The following is a 19,073-nucleotide window of genomic DNA, read 5'->3' as shown; positions in this document are numbered from 1 at the left end:
CTGGCGAGGTACAGAAGGCTACAAGCTAAATGTGTCTTCTTCTGGAAAAGAGGAAGACACACCAGCTCTTTTCTGTGGAGCCTGAGCCCACGGGAGGACGGTGAAGTGAACTCTGTAAGTACCCAATTAGCAAACTGAGTGATGAATGAATAGACGTGAGCTTTGATGACAGAGGTGATACTACTATTCATTTGTCCTGTGAAGTATGACTTCCGTTCAGTGATCAATACTTCGGTGTCCTCAGGAGTTGACATTATTCGAAAATGCACAGCCTGGGCCCAGACCTCCTCTTTCAGCTCGTGACACTGCACTTAGATGTCACAAGGGCACCTCCAACTCCACCTGCAAAGAGCTGACTTCACGGTGCTCCTCCAATAGCCGTCCTGCCCAGGGCCTCTGGTCCGGGGCTAAGTTCTCCGTGCCTCTCCCAACTCAGACCCATCACTCACAGATGTGAATGGACCCCTCCTTCAGGGCCCAGATATCCTCAGACACCGAGTCCCACCACCCACACCTGACCTACCAGATACTCACTGTCACTCACTCAGCACTGACTCTGTGCTGGGACCATGCTGCACACTGCAAACGTTATCTCACTGGATCTCCACAACAGTCCTGGGAATTGGGTACATCACTGCTTCAATTGATTAGATAAATTGTTTCACTTCCTTGAGTGCGTCATTCAAACTGACACGGCTACTGAGCCACAAGCCTGGGCCTGAAAACAACTTGAAAATTGAACACTGCTACACCTCGCAGCCACCCTACTCTGACTCATCACATCACCTCCTGCCAAGCCTTCTAAATGTTTCCAAGCATTCTACAAGACAAAAGTGAACTACGAGAGCACCCCACTCTCCAACATAAAATCTGTCAATGATGGTCCACTGCCCTTAGGAGAAAGCCCCACCTGGCCTGAGCACAGCCCAACGGCCCAGCATCCGCGTTCCCTGCGCGGCCGCGCCGCCTCACCCAGTACGCAGCTCTACACGTGCCTTCTCTAGGACAGGGATGCTGACTCCGCACAACCCAGGGCTTGTCTCACTTGAACAATGATCACCTTCTTCAGTGTTCATCTTCTTCTTTGCTGACCCTCAGAAAAATGTTTTCTCATGATGAATCAATATCTTTTTCCTTATAACTTCCCATCATTGATAATGAGCTCCCCCAAAAGAAAGAAGACCTAATTGTCTGTCTCCTTATCTGTAAAGTGAGATTAACAAGGAAATATGTGAGGTTTTATGAGAAATAATATTCATGTGAGGCTGAGGGACAATTCCATCATACAATAAGCACTCAATATGTGCTTAATTAATATTAATAAGATTATATTGCATTCCAGCAACCTTCAATCAATTTTTAATGACTTTGTCCAACAGACTACTGACAAACTGTTGGACGAACCACTTTGAGCAGATCAGCACTAGCGTACTGGGAGAGGTAAGCGCTGACTCCAGTTGCAGCTACAGCCACCCAGCACTATGGGGTAGGGGCAGTTTGCTCAAGCTCTTACATGTTGCTTGAGCATTTAGTTGTCGTTATTGATTAAAGACAGGTGTTCTTTAGTCAAAGCCCCTGAAACATAAATCTTCAAAGATTGATGCAAATTAGGTTTCAAGAACAACACTCTCATTAGAAATTATTTGAAAATCATAGTCTTAGCTACTCCGCACATCAAAAGGGCATGTTCTTAATGTATCTGACTAAATACACCGAAAGGGTTGTTTAAAAGAAATTACGATGAAGCCATCCTGAATAAGCTCCAGTATCATCTGCACAAAGCCCCACCCAAGGGTCTCATTTCACATTTCCACATAGGTGTCAGGTAGCTTAACTTGGGTCTTGGTTTCTTATAACACGGGGTGGGGAATTGTTGTGGATAGATTTAAGTAGCAAATATATAACTAGGGTAATTGCTGTTAAGGAATTCTAGAAATAAGAAGATTGATATATAGTCCCACCCATAAGAAACTCAGCATTTCCAATTACAGCAGCATTAAAAATAAAATGAGAGATACATTTAACAAAAATTTACAAGATTTGTACATTGAACTTTTTGAAGTATCACCAAAATAAATTTTAAAAGATCTACATATATGGAAGACATCCCATTTCCATGGAATGATAGACAGTATTATTAAAAATATTAAGAATCCTCAAAATGATCTACATATACAGTGGAATCCCTATCAAAATTCCAGCTGACTTCTTTGCAAAAATTGAAAAACTGATCCCAAAATTAATATGGACGTGCAAGGGGCCTAGGATAGCCAAAACAACCTTGCAAAAGAAGAGTAAAGTTGGAGGACTCACTTTAAAAGGTACTAAAATGCTATAGTAATAAGTCAGTATGTTGCTGGCATAAGTTTGGATAAATAAATCTATGAGACACAATAAAAACCCACGGGGAAAAACTTACATTTACAGACAGTTTTCCACTAGGGGGCCAAAAACACCCCATTGAAAGAATAGTCTATTCAACAAATTGTGCAGGGACAGCTGGGTGTCTGCAGGCAAAAGAATCAATCTGGAATCTGAACACCCATATTTTATATAACAAATAAAAATTAAAACAAAGTAGATCACAGACAGAAATGTAAAAATTAAACCTATAAACTTTCTAAAAGAAGACACAGTATAAATCTTTGTGGTCCTAGGATAGGCTTTGGTTTCCTGGATACAATACCAAGAGCACAAGTGATAGAAGAGAAAAGCAGATAAACTGGACTTCATCAAAATTAAAACCCTTTTCTTACAAAGGACATCATCAAGAAAGTGAAATGACAGGGGAAATGGGTATCTCAAATCAGAGAGTGCTTGCTTAGCAAGAAAAATAAAATAAATCATTACATATAACTACCTCCCCTGTAAAGAAATTGTTTTAATGTTTAAAAAAATATAGTGAAAGACAATGTGCAGAATAGAAGAACAATTTTGCAAAACATGTATCTAATAAGAGAGTAGCATCCAGGATATATAACGAATTCTTACAACTGAACAATACAATAAAACAGACCCAATTTTTAAATTTACCACGAATTTAGATACATATACAAATGGCCAATAAGCATATGAAAAGATGCTCAACATCACTAGACAAATCAAAGTCAAAATGAGATCTCATTTTACACCCACTAGGATGGTTATTACCAAATCACGGACAATAACAAATGTCGTTCAGGAGGCAGAGAAACCTCATATGCGGCCAGGGGAAAGGGACAATTGTGCAACTTCTTTGGAGAAGCCTGGTATTTCCTCAAAAGCTTAGAGTTATATGGCTCAGCAATTCCACTCCTATATGTAGAGTCATCCCTCAATACCCTTGGGGGGTTGGTTTCAGGAACCCCACACCCTGGATACCATAATCCAAGGATGTTCGAGTCCCTTTACAATCAACCATCTGGATCCATGTAGTGGAAACTACAGATATGGAGGGCCAACTGTACAGCCAACAGAATGAAAACATATTCTCATAAAAATTTCACATCAATATTCATAGCAGTATCATTCAGAGTAGCCAAAAGTTACTAACAATATCCATCCATCAATGAACGGATAAACACATTTACCAAGAATAGGCCCACAAACTTTTGGTCATTGAAACTTTGACAAAGGAGGTGAGAACATACAATGGAGTAAAGACAGCCTCTTCAGCAAATGGTGCAGGGAAAACTACACAGCTGCATGTAAATCAATGAAGTTAGACTACTCCCTCACAGCATACACAAAAATGAATTCAAAATGTGTTAAAGAATTAAACATATAGACAAGACACTATAAACCTCTTAGAAGCAACCATAGGCAAAACATGTGACATACATCTCAGCAATGTTTTCCTAGAGCAGTCTACTCAAGCAATAGAAAAACAACCAAAAATATACAAGAGGGATCTAATTAAACTTACAAACTTTTGCACAGCTAAGGAAACAGTAAGCAAAACAAAAAGACAACCAACCTATGGAATGGGAGAAAATATTTACAATAAATGAAACTGCTAGGGGCTTAATTCCCAGAATATGTAAACAGCTTTTACACTTAATAAGAAAGAAAAACAAACAATTCAATTCAAAAAATGGCAGAAGTCCTAAAGAAACATTTCTCCAATGAAGACGCACAAATGGCCAGTAGGCACATGAAAAAATGTTCAATATCATTATCAGAGAAATGCAAATCAAAACTGCAATCAAATATCACCTCTCACCAGTCAGAATAGCCATCATTGAGAAGTTCACAGACAATAAATACTGGAGAGGCTGCGGAGAATTTGGAACCCTCCTACACTGTGGTGGGAATGCAGTTTGGTGGAGCCATTGTGGAAAAATGTATAGAGGTTCATCAAAAGACAAAACCTTGACCTCCCAGATGACCCAGCAATCCCACTCCTGGGCATATATCCAGAAGGAACCCTAATTAAAAAAGACACCTACACCCCAATGTTCACAGCAGCACTATTTACAATAGCAAGATATGGAAACAACCGAAATGTCCACTGACAGATGGCTGGATAAAGAGGTTGTAGCATATTTGTCCAATAGACTACTTTTCAGCCATAAAATAATAATAAAATAATGCCATTTGCAGCAACATCAATGGACATGGAGAATGTCATTCTAAGTGAAGTAAGCTATAAAGAGAAAGGAAAATACCACATGTGATTGCTGACATGTGGAATCTAAAAAAAAAAAAGAAAGAAACAAAAAAATAAACTTATCTACAGAACAGAAACAGACACAGTCACAGAAAACAAACTGTGGTTACCAGAGGGGGGAGGGTGTGGGAAGGAATAAATTGGGAGTTCAAGATTTGCAGTTACTGAGTATGTAAAGAATAAACAGCAAGTTTATACTGTATAGCACAGGAGAATATATTTAATATCTTATAGTAACTTATGTTTAAAAACAGTATGAAAATGAATGCAGGTATGTTCCTTTTTAACTGAAGTCTTTTGCTGTAGACAAGAAACTGACACAACATTATAAACTGACTAGACTTCAATGAAAATATTTTTAAATAGATTAAAACCAAAAAAAAATGGAAAAGGATATTATCAAACAAAAAGAATAAAGTACTGATTCAGGCTACAATATGGATGAACCTTGAAATTTTATGCTAAAATAAGCCAGACACAGAAAGCCAAATAGTGCCCTATAAGGTGAACTGTATCTAAGCGTTTATTGTACTACTGTAAATTTTCCAGAGGTTTGAAATCTATCAATATCAAAATAAAATATATTATGCATTAAAAACGCTTCCTCACAGGAGGGCTTTAATTATTAAATGCAGAAACGCATATAAAGCTCTTGGAAAAACAATTTGCACGTCCACACACAGTCACTGCTGTCACTGCCACTCAGAGGGTGGTGACAGCGCTGATGAGAGCTGCCTCCACTCGCTCCCCTGCAGAAAGGAGTGAAGGCCTGAGCTCTGACAGGCAGGGTGAGCGTGAACCTGAGTCATACACAGCCACGTTCCAGACTCTGCGTTACCCAACTTTCTTATACAAACTGCAACATGTAATGTAAACACGCTAGAGGGATGTATCTTACAACACAGGGAATACAGACAATGTTTTACAGTAACTATAAATGGAGCATCTATTGTACACCTGAAACTAATATCATATTTTAAATCAGCTATATTTTTATGAAAAATTAAAAAAATATTTTTAAAATGCTATCACTTTAATATTCAATTCGGTTTTTAAGTTACTACTAAACAGCTCAGAATGTATAAAAGCATTTAATTGTGCTGTTTGCTTACATATTTATTTACATTCAGCCTCTTGCTAAAAGAGAATTTAAACAATTCTGTTAAACACAGCTTAACAACCATAACAACAAAAATGCAAAACGGAGAGTGAAGAGAAAATGGAGATTCAATACTTAAATGAAACCAGGAGGAGATAAACTCATAAAAATGGATTCCATGAAGTCAGGGCAAGTGTTAAAGGCCGACTACAAATTCAGCTGTAAGATTCTTGGCAGCTAAAGCAAAAAGAAATTGATGAAGGGGCGGGTGGTAGAGCATGTGCTTAGCGTGCACGGGGTAATGGGTTCAAGTCCCACGGCCTCCACTAACAGATAAATACATCTAATTACCTCCCCCCCAAAAGAACCCCAAAGAAAAGATAAAGAGAAATTTCTTTCCCAAAAAACCCTGATATTAAATTTGGGTTAAATACTTAAAAAAAGATAAAAAGAAAAATAAAAAATATAAGTGACACTGTGAAGGAAAACCCCAGCTGGGCTAACAAGCTAAGTCACAAATCTAAGTGTGATAAGTGTCGGTTTACTGATCTAAGTTTTGCTGAGCTACCTGGTAAACCTGAAGTTTAGTGTCAGTTTAATGGGCTAATAAGCTAACACGTAAATCCAAGGACAACAATTGTCAGTAACGGGATCTGTTCCCAATTGATAAGCTTCAGTGTACTGATTCCTTGCTTTTTGTTGTTTGAGCCTTATTGGCTAATAGCCCCATACTTGTAATTAACCCTATAAAACCTCATGTGCACGTCTTGGAGGTGCTCAGAGCTTTGGAAATGAAGCCCCTCTGAGCGTGCCAGCGAAATAAATCTCAGTACTACAACCTTGTGAGTTATACTTGTTTCTTGGCTTGCCTGTTGTTTCTATAACAACACAAGCGATAATGCCCGTGAGATAAATCTGCGGAGGTTGCTGTCAGGTCCCCATGTCTCACGTAGGAAAATCTGAAACATTTTTCTTACCATTCAGGGTCATCATAAGCCCACCTCACACCTCCCACCTTTAAGTGCAGGAGCACAGGTAGGGCCGGAACTTTGCTGTCTCTGTGTCATCACAGTGAGACAGGATGGAAGGGGGAAGAGCACAGCCATTCAAGGAAGGCCACAGCAATTAACATCAAAATGTTAAAGGATTCAAACCCCAATAGGCCTTGAGGCTCAGGATGAAGAGATTTAACTTCTAGCAGATCTTGAGCTTCAGTAAACATCCATTGTAATAGTAACTTGGTGAATAACATGCCCCAGGCAACATGGCAGTCCCAATGCTAGCCACAAAAGGTCAAAGGGTGGAAAATGGCCAACTCCCTGGGAATCCTAGCCCCTTGCCCTAAGGCTGGTCCTTCTACTTATTAGCATATGAAACCACCAAGCCCAAGAAAACAAGCAACACAGCGCCACCTCGCGGTCACCACTCTCTCTCCCTCTTTGGGGAAGGCCCACAATGTGTGGAGTGTGTACCTACTTCTAATATGAGCATCAAACCCCCACACCTCGTGAAGTTTCTCTTGCCTATCAATGTATCTCTCTGAATAAATCTACCTTTACTCAACACTGGCTTGCTCTTGAATTCTTTACTGCATGAAGTTAAGGAACAAAATCTGGTGGGGCACATCCCAGGGGCTCAATGAAAGCCTGGGACACAGCCCTTCTCATGCCCAACGTTTTTTATTCTTGTATCAACAGGACTGGGCTGTGAATTGAGGTCTGAGGCCACAGCTAAGGGACAGAAGCAGCCTCCAGGGCTCCAATTGGTGGGCAGTCTCTCCCCCAGCATGGGTCTTGGGGTCTGCCCGGTTCTCTGTGTTTCTCTGTTGTGCTGACTCCCCAGACATACAGCGTACTCCTAGGCTTGTCCCCACAAAACCCTTCTCTCCAAAATACAAGCACGTCATGTCACAATCCTCTTGTTCAACAAGGAAATGTTCAGCCCACTTTTTTTCCTCCCCAATAAAGTACCCAACTGTCCTCGCTCCCATCACACCACTATTTTCTTTGTGAGAACTCTGCACTCGCCACACCCCATCCTGAACACAGGTGCCTTACTGGCTGTGATTGAGATGTTTCTTTCTTACACAGCAAGCGTCCTTTCACTTTCCCCTTGTTACCTTAAAAAAGCATTTCCTGAGTCACTCACCCCTCTGATTCTGAACTAACAAAGTGCTGAGTTTGCAGTCACTATATGCATACATCCCAGTTTTGGCTAGGTTTCCATCACAAGATCTTCATTAAGGAGCTGCATCAAGAAGTTTAAAGAGGCTATTCTTACATCTGAGTGGAGGAGCCTGCAAAAAAGTTGAATGGCTTTGAAGAGAGAGTTAACCAGGGACAAAGAAGTTGCAGGTCCTAGTCAAAAGTGTCATGAGGCAAAATGTTCTCCCAAGACTCAGTGTGGCTTATGAACACGGAGTCGGCGGGGAGGAGGTGACAGGCAGTGAGTAGGGTGAGTGATACAGGTTACGCTCCCCCAGCTGGGGAAGAAAAGGTTTTTTCCAGTTTTCCAAACAATTTCTTACTACCTTTTTCTATTATTGTCACATACTATTTCCAACGAATTAAGCATATCAATGTCAGTCATTTGGGCCACTTGGGAGAAGCTACACGATGCCATTCACAGGGCTGGGACATGACAGCCACACCAGTCTAGATTGAAAAAACAGTCGGGGTATTTGCAAGGTAATCACGGGCATGCAGCAAACTCCCCAGCTTCAATGACCTCATCTCAATGCTGGGGCCAATAAAACTACCAAGCAAAGTGCGTGATGATTATGGCCAACATCTGTTTATTAGTTAAGTGCCCGAGACAACTGTCGCTTAATGGGGAATGAGTAAGATCAACGAGGCCCTGTCTACCTGGCCACACGCGCCCTGCCTTCCTGCCTTGGTGCAGCAGCAGAACTTGTTTAGCTGAGATGAACACCCCCAGAGCAGCCCAGACGGGAAAGCTCCCAGCTCTGCACGGCGAGACATGTTCCTTTCCTTCTCAGAGCTGATCACAATTTGCTGTCGTCTGTTTTTATGTTTATCCCTTTTGTAACTGTCTCTCCTTCGGAGTTTTTGCTCAAGCAGCACAGGGCCAGATGTGTCTTGCGGCCTGCCGGATATTCTGGGCAGGGAAACAGCCGACTCCATATCTGGCTCTGGTGCTGAACAGAGAGGGCAGAAGGCCCAGGGGCCCATGCTGAACCGAGGCCTCTGCACCCAAAATTATGGTCTGATTTTGGGCAAATTATACAGTCTTTTTACCATGAGATTCCTCATCTGTCCATGAAAATAACTGTCCATGGCACATAGAATTACAAGGATTATAGGAAATCACCAAATTCATAACCTAGCCAAGGGGCTGCAAGTGCATCCTCAACAGACAAATGCTGCCTTTACGGCTCTGACACATGCTAAGCGGGGCGGACCCACACAGTGAACACTGCTAAGTGCCAGTGGGTTAAGTGCTTCATGTGTGCTATAATACTCTTTAGATCTTACAACAATCCCAGGGTGAAACGAATATTATGCCCATTTCACAGATTCACCAACAGGTTAAGAGATTTTGAATTCTATTCCAAGGCCCTATGGTGAAGAAATGGCAATTTAAACCAGAATCTGGGCCCAGGCCTTGGCTCCATCTCTCTCCAATCCACCTGACCACTTGCCTTTGAATTCCACCTCTCCAAAACACAAGTTTCAGCCGGCCAGCTCTTAAATGCAATTTGTGCAGTTTGTCAATGTTGGTTAATTACCATAAACTGTTCTCAGAAACCACTACAGTAAAGAAAGGTGGACGTAAGGAATTCTGCATTGCGTTCTCCTGCAATGTGCAGGATCCCTTTCCTACACCTCCAAATCCAAGTGTATGCTTCCTCCCTGTTTATGTTTGCACACGGCTTATTAAAGCAGAAGGTACCTGCAGTAATTCCATCTCGGTTGCTTTCCAAGGTTGCAGATTATCCATAATCAGTCTGTGAACGAAAATACTACAATGTGAATGAGAATACTGCAACCATGACAGTAAACAAAGAATACTGAAACCAAGTCATTAAAGGCTGCCGCCACCCCCCAGCTAGGACAGGCCTGCAGCTCAGCTGCTACAGCAACTCACAATTTTGTCATCTGAGCAGACTCAGAATAAGAAAGGACAGGCTACTGGCCCGAGATAGCTAGGTGCTTGTCTAAAAAATGAATTCAGTGAGTCCAAATATTTGCTTCCTCTCACACATACAAAAGTACTAAATTCTTGAACTTGAGATACCTGGCTTTCTTTAGATAACAAGCAATCTTTTATTGTTCCAACAACCTGGTCTTTGTTGTAAAGCTCCTATATATCCTAGCTCTGCCTCAACCTCTTGGGAGCAGTCCCTCAGAGAGTTCTGACAGGCTGTCATCCTGGCTCGAGTCCTCCCGCCAAATGAAACATAACTCTTAACTTTTAGGCTGCACATGTATTTCAGTCAACAGTTTTGGACACCATGAAGCACCACAGCAGATTTCTCTCCACCTGAACTCTCCAAGTACCCGGAGCCTTGGTACCAGCAGTGGCCCTTTGTGCCCATCCACCTCCTCGGGGAGTCCAGATGAATTTGGGTGAGTCTCTCTAGGTTCTCGGATCTCACATATTGGTTGATGATCCTAAGTTTTATCTGGCGGTGTATCCAGGTACGTGGCCCTCCAGTTGAAAGAAACTGAGGTGAATTACCCACCCAGTGGAGACATATTGAGTGGGGCCTGGTTGAAAGATAACAGGAAATATCCACCTTGAGGATATGTCCAAAGTGGGGCTGGTGGAAACATATGAGGAAAATACTCACCCAGTGGAGACATCCTGAGTGAGTCCAAGTTGAAAGACACTGGGTTCAGGACTGAGTGGTTAGTAAGAGTCTGGTCTAATATTTTCCTCAATTTGGTTACCTCCATTGAATTTTTCAGGATAAAAGTAAAACTCTTATGAGGAAACTTTCAACTCCAAAATTCGGACCATCCTCCTGGCTGGTAACAGCTTTCTCGGGTGACAGAGAATCTTCCAGGAGTGGTAGACACAAAGACTTCATGACACAGAGTTGTCCCTGTGGGAAATCTTACTAGCAAATTTATTCTGAGAACCCGACCTTACAATGGGGAATAGAACTTTCAAAAAAAAAATAAAGAACAGAAAAGAAAAGAAAAAGAAATGACAGATTGCCAGTCTCCAACTATTACCCCAGCCAGGTTTATGTACATACAAAATTTACAACATTAATTGGGAATAAGAAAAAAAAAAAACTCACTCTGAAAATAACTAACCAGGCCTGATAAAAACATTTTTTGGAATTCTGAACTTATAAAAACAAAATCCCCTTTAGGGGTAACTTGGATTTCTCTTCCTGTGTCCTTGAAATGTAAATGTTTTATCTTTCTCTGGGTGTTTTAAGTGTGTGTATGTATGTATATGTATGTTTAGTTTATTTTTTAAAGGAAACCTTGGACTCCACCATACAAAAGTTTCAAGTATTGTGTACATATGGTGGCCACGCAAATAAATTGGGATTCTAAGCAATTCTTTGATTGTACCAATTTTCAGATATTTTGCCATCTTAAACTTGGCTGCATCAGCCTGGACCACAAAGGCTTTTAGCTTTTGGAGAGTAAACCTTTGAATTTTATTTAGGCAACACCCCGACTCTCATGTGGAAGTGCCTCTTCATCTTATTGGTTTAAAATCACTATATATATATTATATTTGTATATAAATTGACGGCCATATGATGGATTTTTTAATTTGGAAAAACTTTTTAATTGGTGAAAGTTTAAAGAGATCTCATTATAAACAGTTGTTTTATGGTTTCTATTAAAATCAAGTTTAAATGTAGAAAAATATATCTAATGGTTAACCTAAGAACTTAGTTAAAAAAATAAAACTGGTTTGAAAAGCTACATTTGTGTTTTCCTTTCTGATAAATGTTTCTAGATATGCTAATAAAAACTTAGAATAATTAATGTTAATTAGGTTGAATAACTGGAAAAATGATTGTAAAAATGTCGAAAAAAAAATAAGTGGGTTATCCCAAAAGGATAAATATTTTTATATGGTTATTTTGAATCAAATAAATAAAATGGACATTTTTGGATTTACATACAGGGTTTTGATACTACACAACGTAAAGTTAAAAAAAAAAGGGCCAAAGAGTTCACCTACTCCCCCCCAAGATTAAAGTTCAAACAAGCCCATTTTACTTACCACAGTTTGAAATATATGTATATATAGACTGAAATACTTGATCAATATTTGGGATAACAGACCAATTAATGAAATTAAAAACTGAGAAGTGCCTAAGCTCTTTGGCTGAATCTTGGGCATCCTAGAGACTTCTATAAAATTATATACAATGCACACACACACAAAAAAAGGTTTCTGGCACTCCTTCTAGAAATAAGAATTATTGATTAAACTTAATAAATATAAAAATTAAAGGTATAAGATTTAATAAAATTGAGATAAAAGTTTGTGAAATTGGTATATTTAAATGGTCTTTATACAAAACTTTTGCTTGTGTTGTGGGATACATATGTTTAAGAGGAAAAACACTTCCCCTTCTTGGTATTATAAGGCTAGGCACATATCTGTCCCTCTGAAAATATTAATTGAACAAATTAAAATAAACCAATATAGTTACATAAGCCGTCCAATATAATGTAAAACTAAAAACTAATTTGAGTGGCTAATAAAAAAATACAGGTTTACCCTGGGTTTAACTTATAACACAAGGAAAAGAGATCTTACTAAATGCCTTATGCAAGTTTTGGAAGACATATTTAAGTAAGCCTTAAAGTTTTAAAACATGGAATTCTTTGTTTACAGCTCTTCTCACTGATACAAAAATGCCATTTAAGGAGATAAAATACGGCCTGGGTGAGAGAGCAGTTCTCTGGGGACCTGGAAGACAGTGTCTTTGTCTTGCACATCAGAAATATAAATACAACAAACAGTGACCTAGGACTGAGTCTAATTAGCTCAACGAAATAAACCTTAAGGCCAAGAAATTTTTGGCATATTAGAACTCAGAACTCTGAAGGGTCCTTCAGACATTGTGAAGAAATTTTAACTGTCTGTTTCATAAATAGTAAGCCTTAATGATTTGAGCAAGCAAATTCAGCTTACTCCAACTATTATTATACCTATCTTATAAGTAAGTTTTAAAGTGAAGCTATGAGATCTCTAGCTTTTTTCTGATTATAAGCCTGTGTACACATTATAGAAGTGAGATATTTCTACTGCTAAAGAAAAAAAATTCAAAGTCATAGAGCTCTGCTTAATTGACGTAAAAATATAAGAGCTTAAACATTAAGTATTTTTAAAATAACAACTGAACAAATTGACTTTCAGCGTCATGTGAAATGGAAAATATTCAATATTAAGATAATATTTGATATTGTTTAGTTTAAGTATGTTCTAATTAATATAGACATCTTTAAAGTCATCAATATTATGTATAATACCTTTACTGTACCTAGGTTTAATGAAAGTCAAATAAGATCCTGTTATATCTGTTGCAGATTTGTCAAAAAAAAATAAAAGTAATGTGCTGTGGTAAAATTTTAAGTAAATTAAATGCAAATGAGATGAGAGCTTTGGGTAAATATTTAAAATATATTTTTAAAATGTATGTTTAAGATAATCTCTAAGTGTTTGGTATCTTTAAATTCTAGTGTTGTGCTAAATTAAGTTAAATCACAAGATTTTATTAAATAGCTATGCCATTTTCAGATAAAATAACATTGAAATACGAATTACTTAACATTTAACTTCCTCTTACAGTGAAACTAAAGGTATATAGAAATATTAATAAATGGTTGGTGCCACACTGAAATAGTCTCTATTAGTAAGGGAATGATCTCAGTATCCTAGGAAAGTAATATAAATGCGTAAAGGAAGATATAAGAATGGAATTATATTTTGTTAATGAAAAATAGTGACTTTCTCCTGAACCTGGTTACTTCTGAATAGAAGAAAAATAAGGGACACACTAATATAAGTATAGAAAGCTGTGGAAGGCTTGTGGAAAAGGAACCCTGAGGGAAGAGTTTTGTACATGGTCAGAATTGGCTAAGTTTAGAAACAAATTGGGCAACGTAAATGAATCTTAGAAGTAAGCTGGAACAAGATTAGAATTGTTTTTCTCTCTATTAAGAGGAAAAAATTTTCTTAAAATGTTAATCCTCCTTCAGTAACAGATTGTAAAACTTCTTATACCACTTAGCTGATCTGTTCTGCCTTTACCTTTGACATATTTTCTTGTTAATGAATTAGTACTACTTTACAGTGATCTATATGTTTATCTGATCAAGTGTTCTGAAATCTTTCAAAAAGCTCCCCAAATATAAAATTCTAATTAATTAAATAAAAATTAATTTAATTAATTAAAATTCTTTTAATCTCCAGTTAAGTTTGGGATGCTACAGAAGGCCCCTGAAACATCCCAAAGAGAGATTTTTAACTATAAAGTTTCATTTGGCATTTTAAATAACATGGAATTGTCAAATGAATCATAAAACTTCTAAGGTTATATTGAATGAGACAATATTATTAATATAGATATTGTAGAAATTATATGGACTCCCTAAAATTCTGGTATATCTGAAATGTTACCAGTGATAATTATGGGTATAGTGAACAGATTTCTTTATTGATTATAGTGTAACGGTGTTTAACCATGCTTTTAAATCTTTTGTCATTTATAGACAGTTAATTGTTTTCTTCTGATGGTTTTGCAAAATGCTTTCTCTTCAAGGAGATTTACTGATTCCTAATAAATTTCACACTATAGCACTGAACTAAACTGGGTAAGACATTTTAAAGTTCTAATGAAAACTCTCATTAAAAGAATTAGTTACATGGGACTGATTAACCTGCTGAATATGGTTATAATTTTTGATATTGTTTGAAATACTACTGGCTTTTAACCTGTTTCCCAGACGTAAAGAATCTCTTCTCCTTAAGCTAGTTATGGTTCACAGCAATTTGATAAATTATACCTATGTAATCACACTTGGAACACTTATCTTTTCTCTCTATCTGATCCCTCAAGAGACTAAAAACACTTAGGTCCCCAGTGGCTCTATCAAACAAATTAGGGAGATCATCTCCTAACAGATATAGGAGTATAAAGATATTTTAAGGATTTTAAAGAGAAAAGAATTTACCTAAATCTGTAAGGCAGAAACCCATGAAAAGCCTTGACGTGTCTTTCTTGGCCTTAGCAAACCTTAACATTCTACCCTGAGACTCCGTATTAAAACTTCCAACACAGCCAATTTAAAAAAGCCTATATGATCAAATAATCAGAATTAACTTGTAAAAAATTAATCTTGATTTGGCTATATTTGAGAAAACTGAGGGTAACTTAAGAGAGAAAATAAATTATATTTTAGTGGATATTAAATTCTAGTTTTGTTAATTGAGGTCCATATTTACTAAGACACTTCCCAGATCATTCCTTGCTGTTATGTCACATTACTGTACGGTTTAATTGAATTATGAAAAGGATACTCTAGGTTTGTTTCTGAAGCTCAGAAATCTATCCTTGGGTAAAGTTCCAATGCCCCATGACCTGCAGCCAGGGGATTATACATACTGCAACAGGCATGACTTAAAGAACTGTCTCCAACCTGAATGGAAGGACCCTTTTTCAGGTACTCTTTACCAGACCATACACACCAAAGCTGAAGGAGACGGAGTCTCGGATTCATTTCCTATCTGAAACATCCCCTGCAGTGCACTGGCCTATCGAGTGCTGCTCACCTTAAAACAATGCCCAAATGGAGAAAAAGCTACCAGACCAGGATGAGAAGAAGATGACATCTGAGCTAGACAGCTGACCCAAGACACCGGACCAGGACTGTATACCAATTACTTTGATAATTTCTCCAACCTTTGATTATGATCTACTCCACTTGTTAAGTTTATGATAAATTACCTATGTCTAGTACTTCTGTGTTACCTTGGTGGGTTTCCCTACTCCAAGGCTCTAATTAGATAGCCCTCAGAAACGTTATTCTAAAAAGAATTTATAGTTCTGTTTAGGCCACTGTTGATCTTACAAGGTGGGAGATTTCAACTGGCCAATTAATACCTGCTCTGACCCTGACCATAAATATGAACTTTCTCATAGGATCAAACTCAGAAACACAAGCAAAATTTTAACCCAAAAATACAACTTCTCGACTATTAAATTCTTACTCGTGACTTTATTAACGTTACTAGCTGTATTACTTATATCCTGTCTATTTTATAAAATTGTTGTCTGTTACATTTCCCAATGTGTAACTAGGCCCACAAGATTGATGATGGCTAAACATCTTGAAGAAACAGATAAAATTTATAACCCTGAATAAAATAAATATAATAGTGTGATTCTAGGTATGGGAATGAGCAAAGATGGGTAAACACTTTCTGTATCATAATAGACTAGTAAGACAGGTGATCCAGAGAACTTTTAGTATCAACAGGGCCTGACAAAAAAAAACTTACACCTTGAATGGCAACTTAGAAGATTCTTCACCTGAACTAGGAATGAGCCATCCTAGCACCGTGGGACAAAATTGGTCATGAAATTTCTCTCAAAATATTGGTCGAATTTAGGACCAAGTGGGAGCACTGTGAATGAAAATACTATAATGTGCATGAAAATACTGCAACCATGACAGTAAACAAAGAATGCTGAATCCGAGTCATCAGCGGCTGCTGCCAACCCCCAGCGAGTACATGCCTACAGCCCGGCCTCTCAGCCACTCACAGTGGTGCCCTCTGAGCAGACTCAGAGTAAGAAAGGACAGGATACTGGCCCTAGATAGCCAGGGGCTTGCCAAAGGAATGAATTCAATGACTCAAATGTTTGCTTCTCACCATACATAGAAAAGCAGTAAATACTTGAACTTGAGATATCTGGTTTTCTTTAGATAACAAGCAATATTTTATTGTTCCAATTACCTGGTCTTTGTTGTAAGCTTCTATATATCCTAGCTCCTCCCCTACCTCTTGGGAGCAGTCCCTCAGAGTGATCTGAGAGGCTGTCATCCCGGCTCGAGTCCTCCAGCCAAATAAAACAAAGCCCTTAACATATAGGCTGAACGTTTATTTCAATGACGTTCCAGAATAGACACAACTCATCAATTCTGTAATGGAACACACTGAATCAGGAACCAAAGCGTGTTTTAGTCCGGAAAATCTCCGGGTTCCTATTTCTTCCTGTCATTATACAATCCCTCTAGAACTCATTAATTTGCTGTCTGCTCCACTGGCAACAAAACTCGTAGAAGACTCAACTCAGCAGAGCGCCCTGCTGGGGAGAACACCCCGCAGAAGCACTGCAGGCTGCCTGCCCTCCTGCACGCTCTGCTGACCCTTGGTGTCCTCCGTGGAGACCAGGCCAACAGAGCTGTTCCTAACAGCTACAAATTCGCACACGTTAAATAAATCATTTTGTTTTATATGATATTTTACGTATATACACATCTCTGAAAACAGCTCTGCAGAAGCTCAAATCTTCAACATCAATCCCCAAAGGCAAATCCGGTCCCCAAGGGGAAACAAGACTTAAGACGACTCTAAGGCCTCCAAAGTCCTCTCAAGGACCGTCAACCAAACTGCCTGCAGGTCTGCAGCTGCAGGAGGCTACATGTCTGCTTTTAAAGCAACCCCTTCCTGCCCTCGGGTATTACAGTGTCCCTCTATGCCCTCCCGTCTCAGGGTAAAAGCAGCCGTTGCAGAACCTTGCAGGGAAGCACTGACAGGAGTCGACAAAGAGGATCAGAGCTAAGCTAATACTTCTGATGACACGACCTTGTCACTGTTTCACTTTACAGATGAAGATATATATAGAGAGAGGTGGGGTGATATTGCTCAAAGTCACACAGCTAATAAGTGGCTCTTCCCTTCGGCGTGACGCCCAAGCTGGGACGCCCACAGGGTTGTCTCATGCCTGCCTGAACAATCCTCTCCTGTCACTCATAACCCACCACAGGGTCTGACCCTAGCCTGCCTTTTCAGCATCTATTCCCTCCAGTCTCTCAGGAACAAGGCCGTTTGGGCCACTGTATGACTTCCGGCTCCCGGAAACATCAGTGCTCATGCTGGTCTTGCCTGTGCATCCGGCCCGCTGCTCAGAGGCTCTTCCTCCCCTGCAGGAGTACATTTCCACTCTCCGCAGGGACACCTCCTCAGGGGAGCCCTCTTCTCGCTCTCAGCACGGCAGGGCCACATCCCGAGCTGCCCCATTAGGACAGTGTGCGCCCAGGTCTGTTAATCAGACCAGCAGCATCAGAGCTAGGGATTATGCCCGGGCACCCTGCAAAACTACTGCCCGCCACACAGCCCCCAGCCAGCAGGTCACCTGGAAGTCACAGCAAGTGCCCCACCCAATCCAGAAGCCTCTTCATTTGCCAGCATCGCTGATGACTGGTTTCCAAACTTTGGTCAGTTTCGCACAAAACAGCACCTTCAACTGTGAAGCAGAGGGTTTCGCTTCTGCTCCCCATCCTTACTGGTAATGTCAAGGAAAACAAAGAGGCCTTTTCTCAACACTTTTATAATGACACCCTCCCACCCACAATACTCATATGCTCAAGAGCTTTGGATCCACGTGATTTTCTTTCCCTTATGATAAGCGGCTCAAAACACTGCGGGATTCCTTCTATTTAGAGGGTATTTGTACTCAGTTTATCGGCTTTAATCTGTTTTTGTCTCTCTTCAATATCCCTAGCAGTTGCCACCTCTTACTCCCTTCAGCAGCCTCCCTCCCAACATCTACTCTAGGAAATCAGCTGTGATGAGGGGCCCTGGGGCAGTCACAGACGATGCAACTAAGGCAAAGAGAGGGTCCATAATTTGCCCGAGAAGATCAGCTTCAACCCCCAACAATGTGTGTCACGTCCCTGTGTTTAACTCTTATGCTAAGCAAGATAACTTTTTGTAGATTATGGTTATAAACAGATGAGGTATAAAAATACATACAAGGACACACATCTACTCTAAGATGCTCACTAACTCCACTATTTTGTTTCTACTTATTTCTATTAAAAAATATTAAGAACCTCTGCAGTCAGTATAGCAAAATGTTACTGGGCTTTAAATCCAGAATATAGAGGTGTTAAATGTGTCATTACTCATACTTATTTGTATGTTCACAATACAAAATTATTTGAAAGTCCCTCTCACCTCCCCCTACTCACTACTGGCTCTCACCTGAGCTCCCAGACCACACATCTAACAACCTTTCACTTTACCCACAGCTGAACTCATCAGTTTTCCGCAGAAATCCCTCTGCAGCTTTCCCTCCTCAGAGCACAG

This window comes from Vicugna pacos, unplaced genomic scaffold (genome assembly GCF_048564905.1).
Source record: "Vicugna pacos unplaced genomic scaffold, VicPac4 scaffold_107, whole genome shotgun sequence".
In the NCBI taxonomy this organism is placed as follows: Eukaryota; Metazoa; Chordata; class Mammalia; order Artiodactyla; family Camelidae; genus Vicugna; species Vicugna pacos.
Note: the sequence above shows the minus strand (reverse complement) of the source record.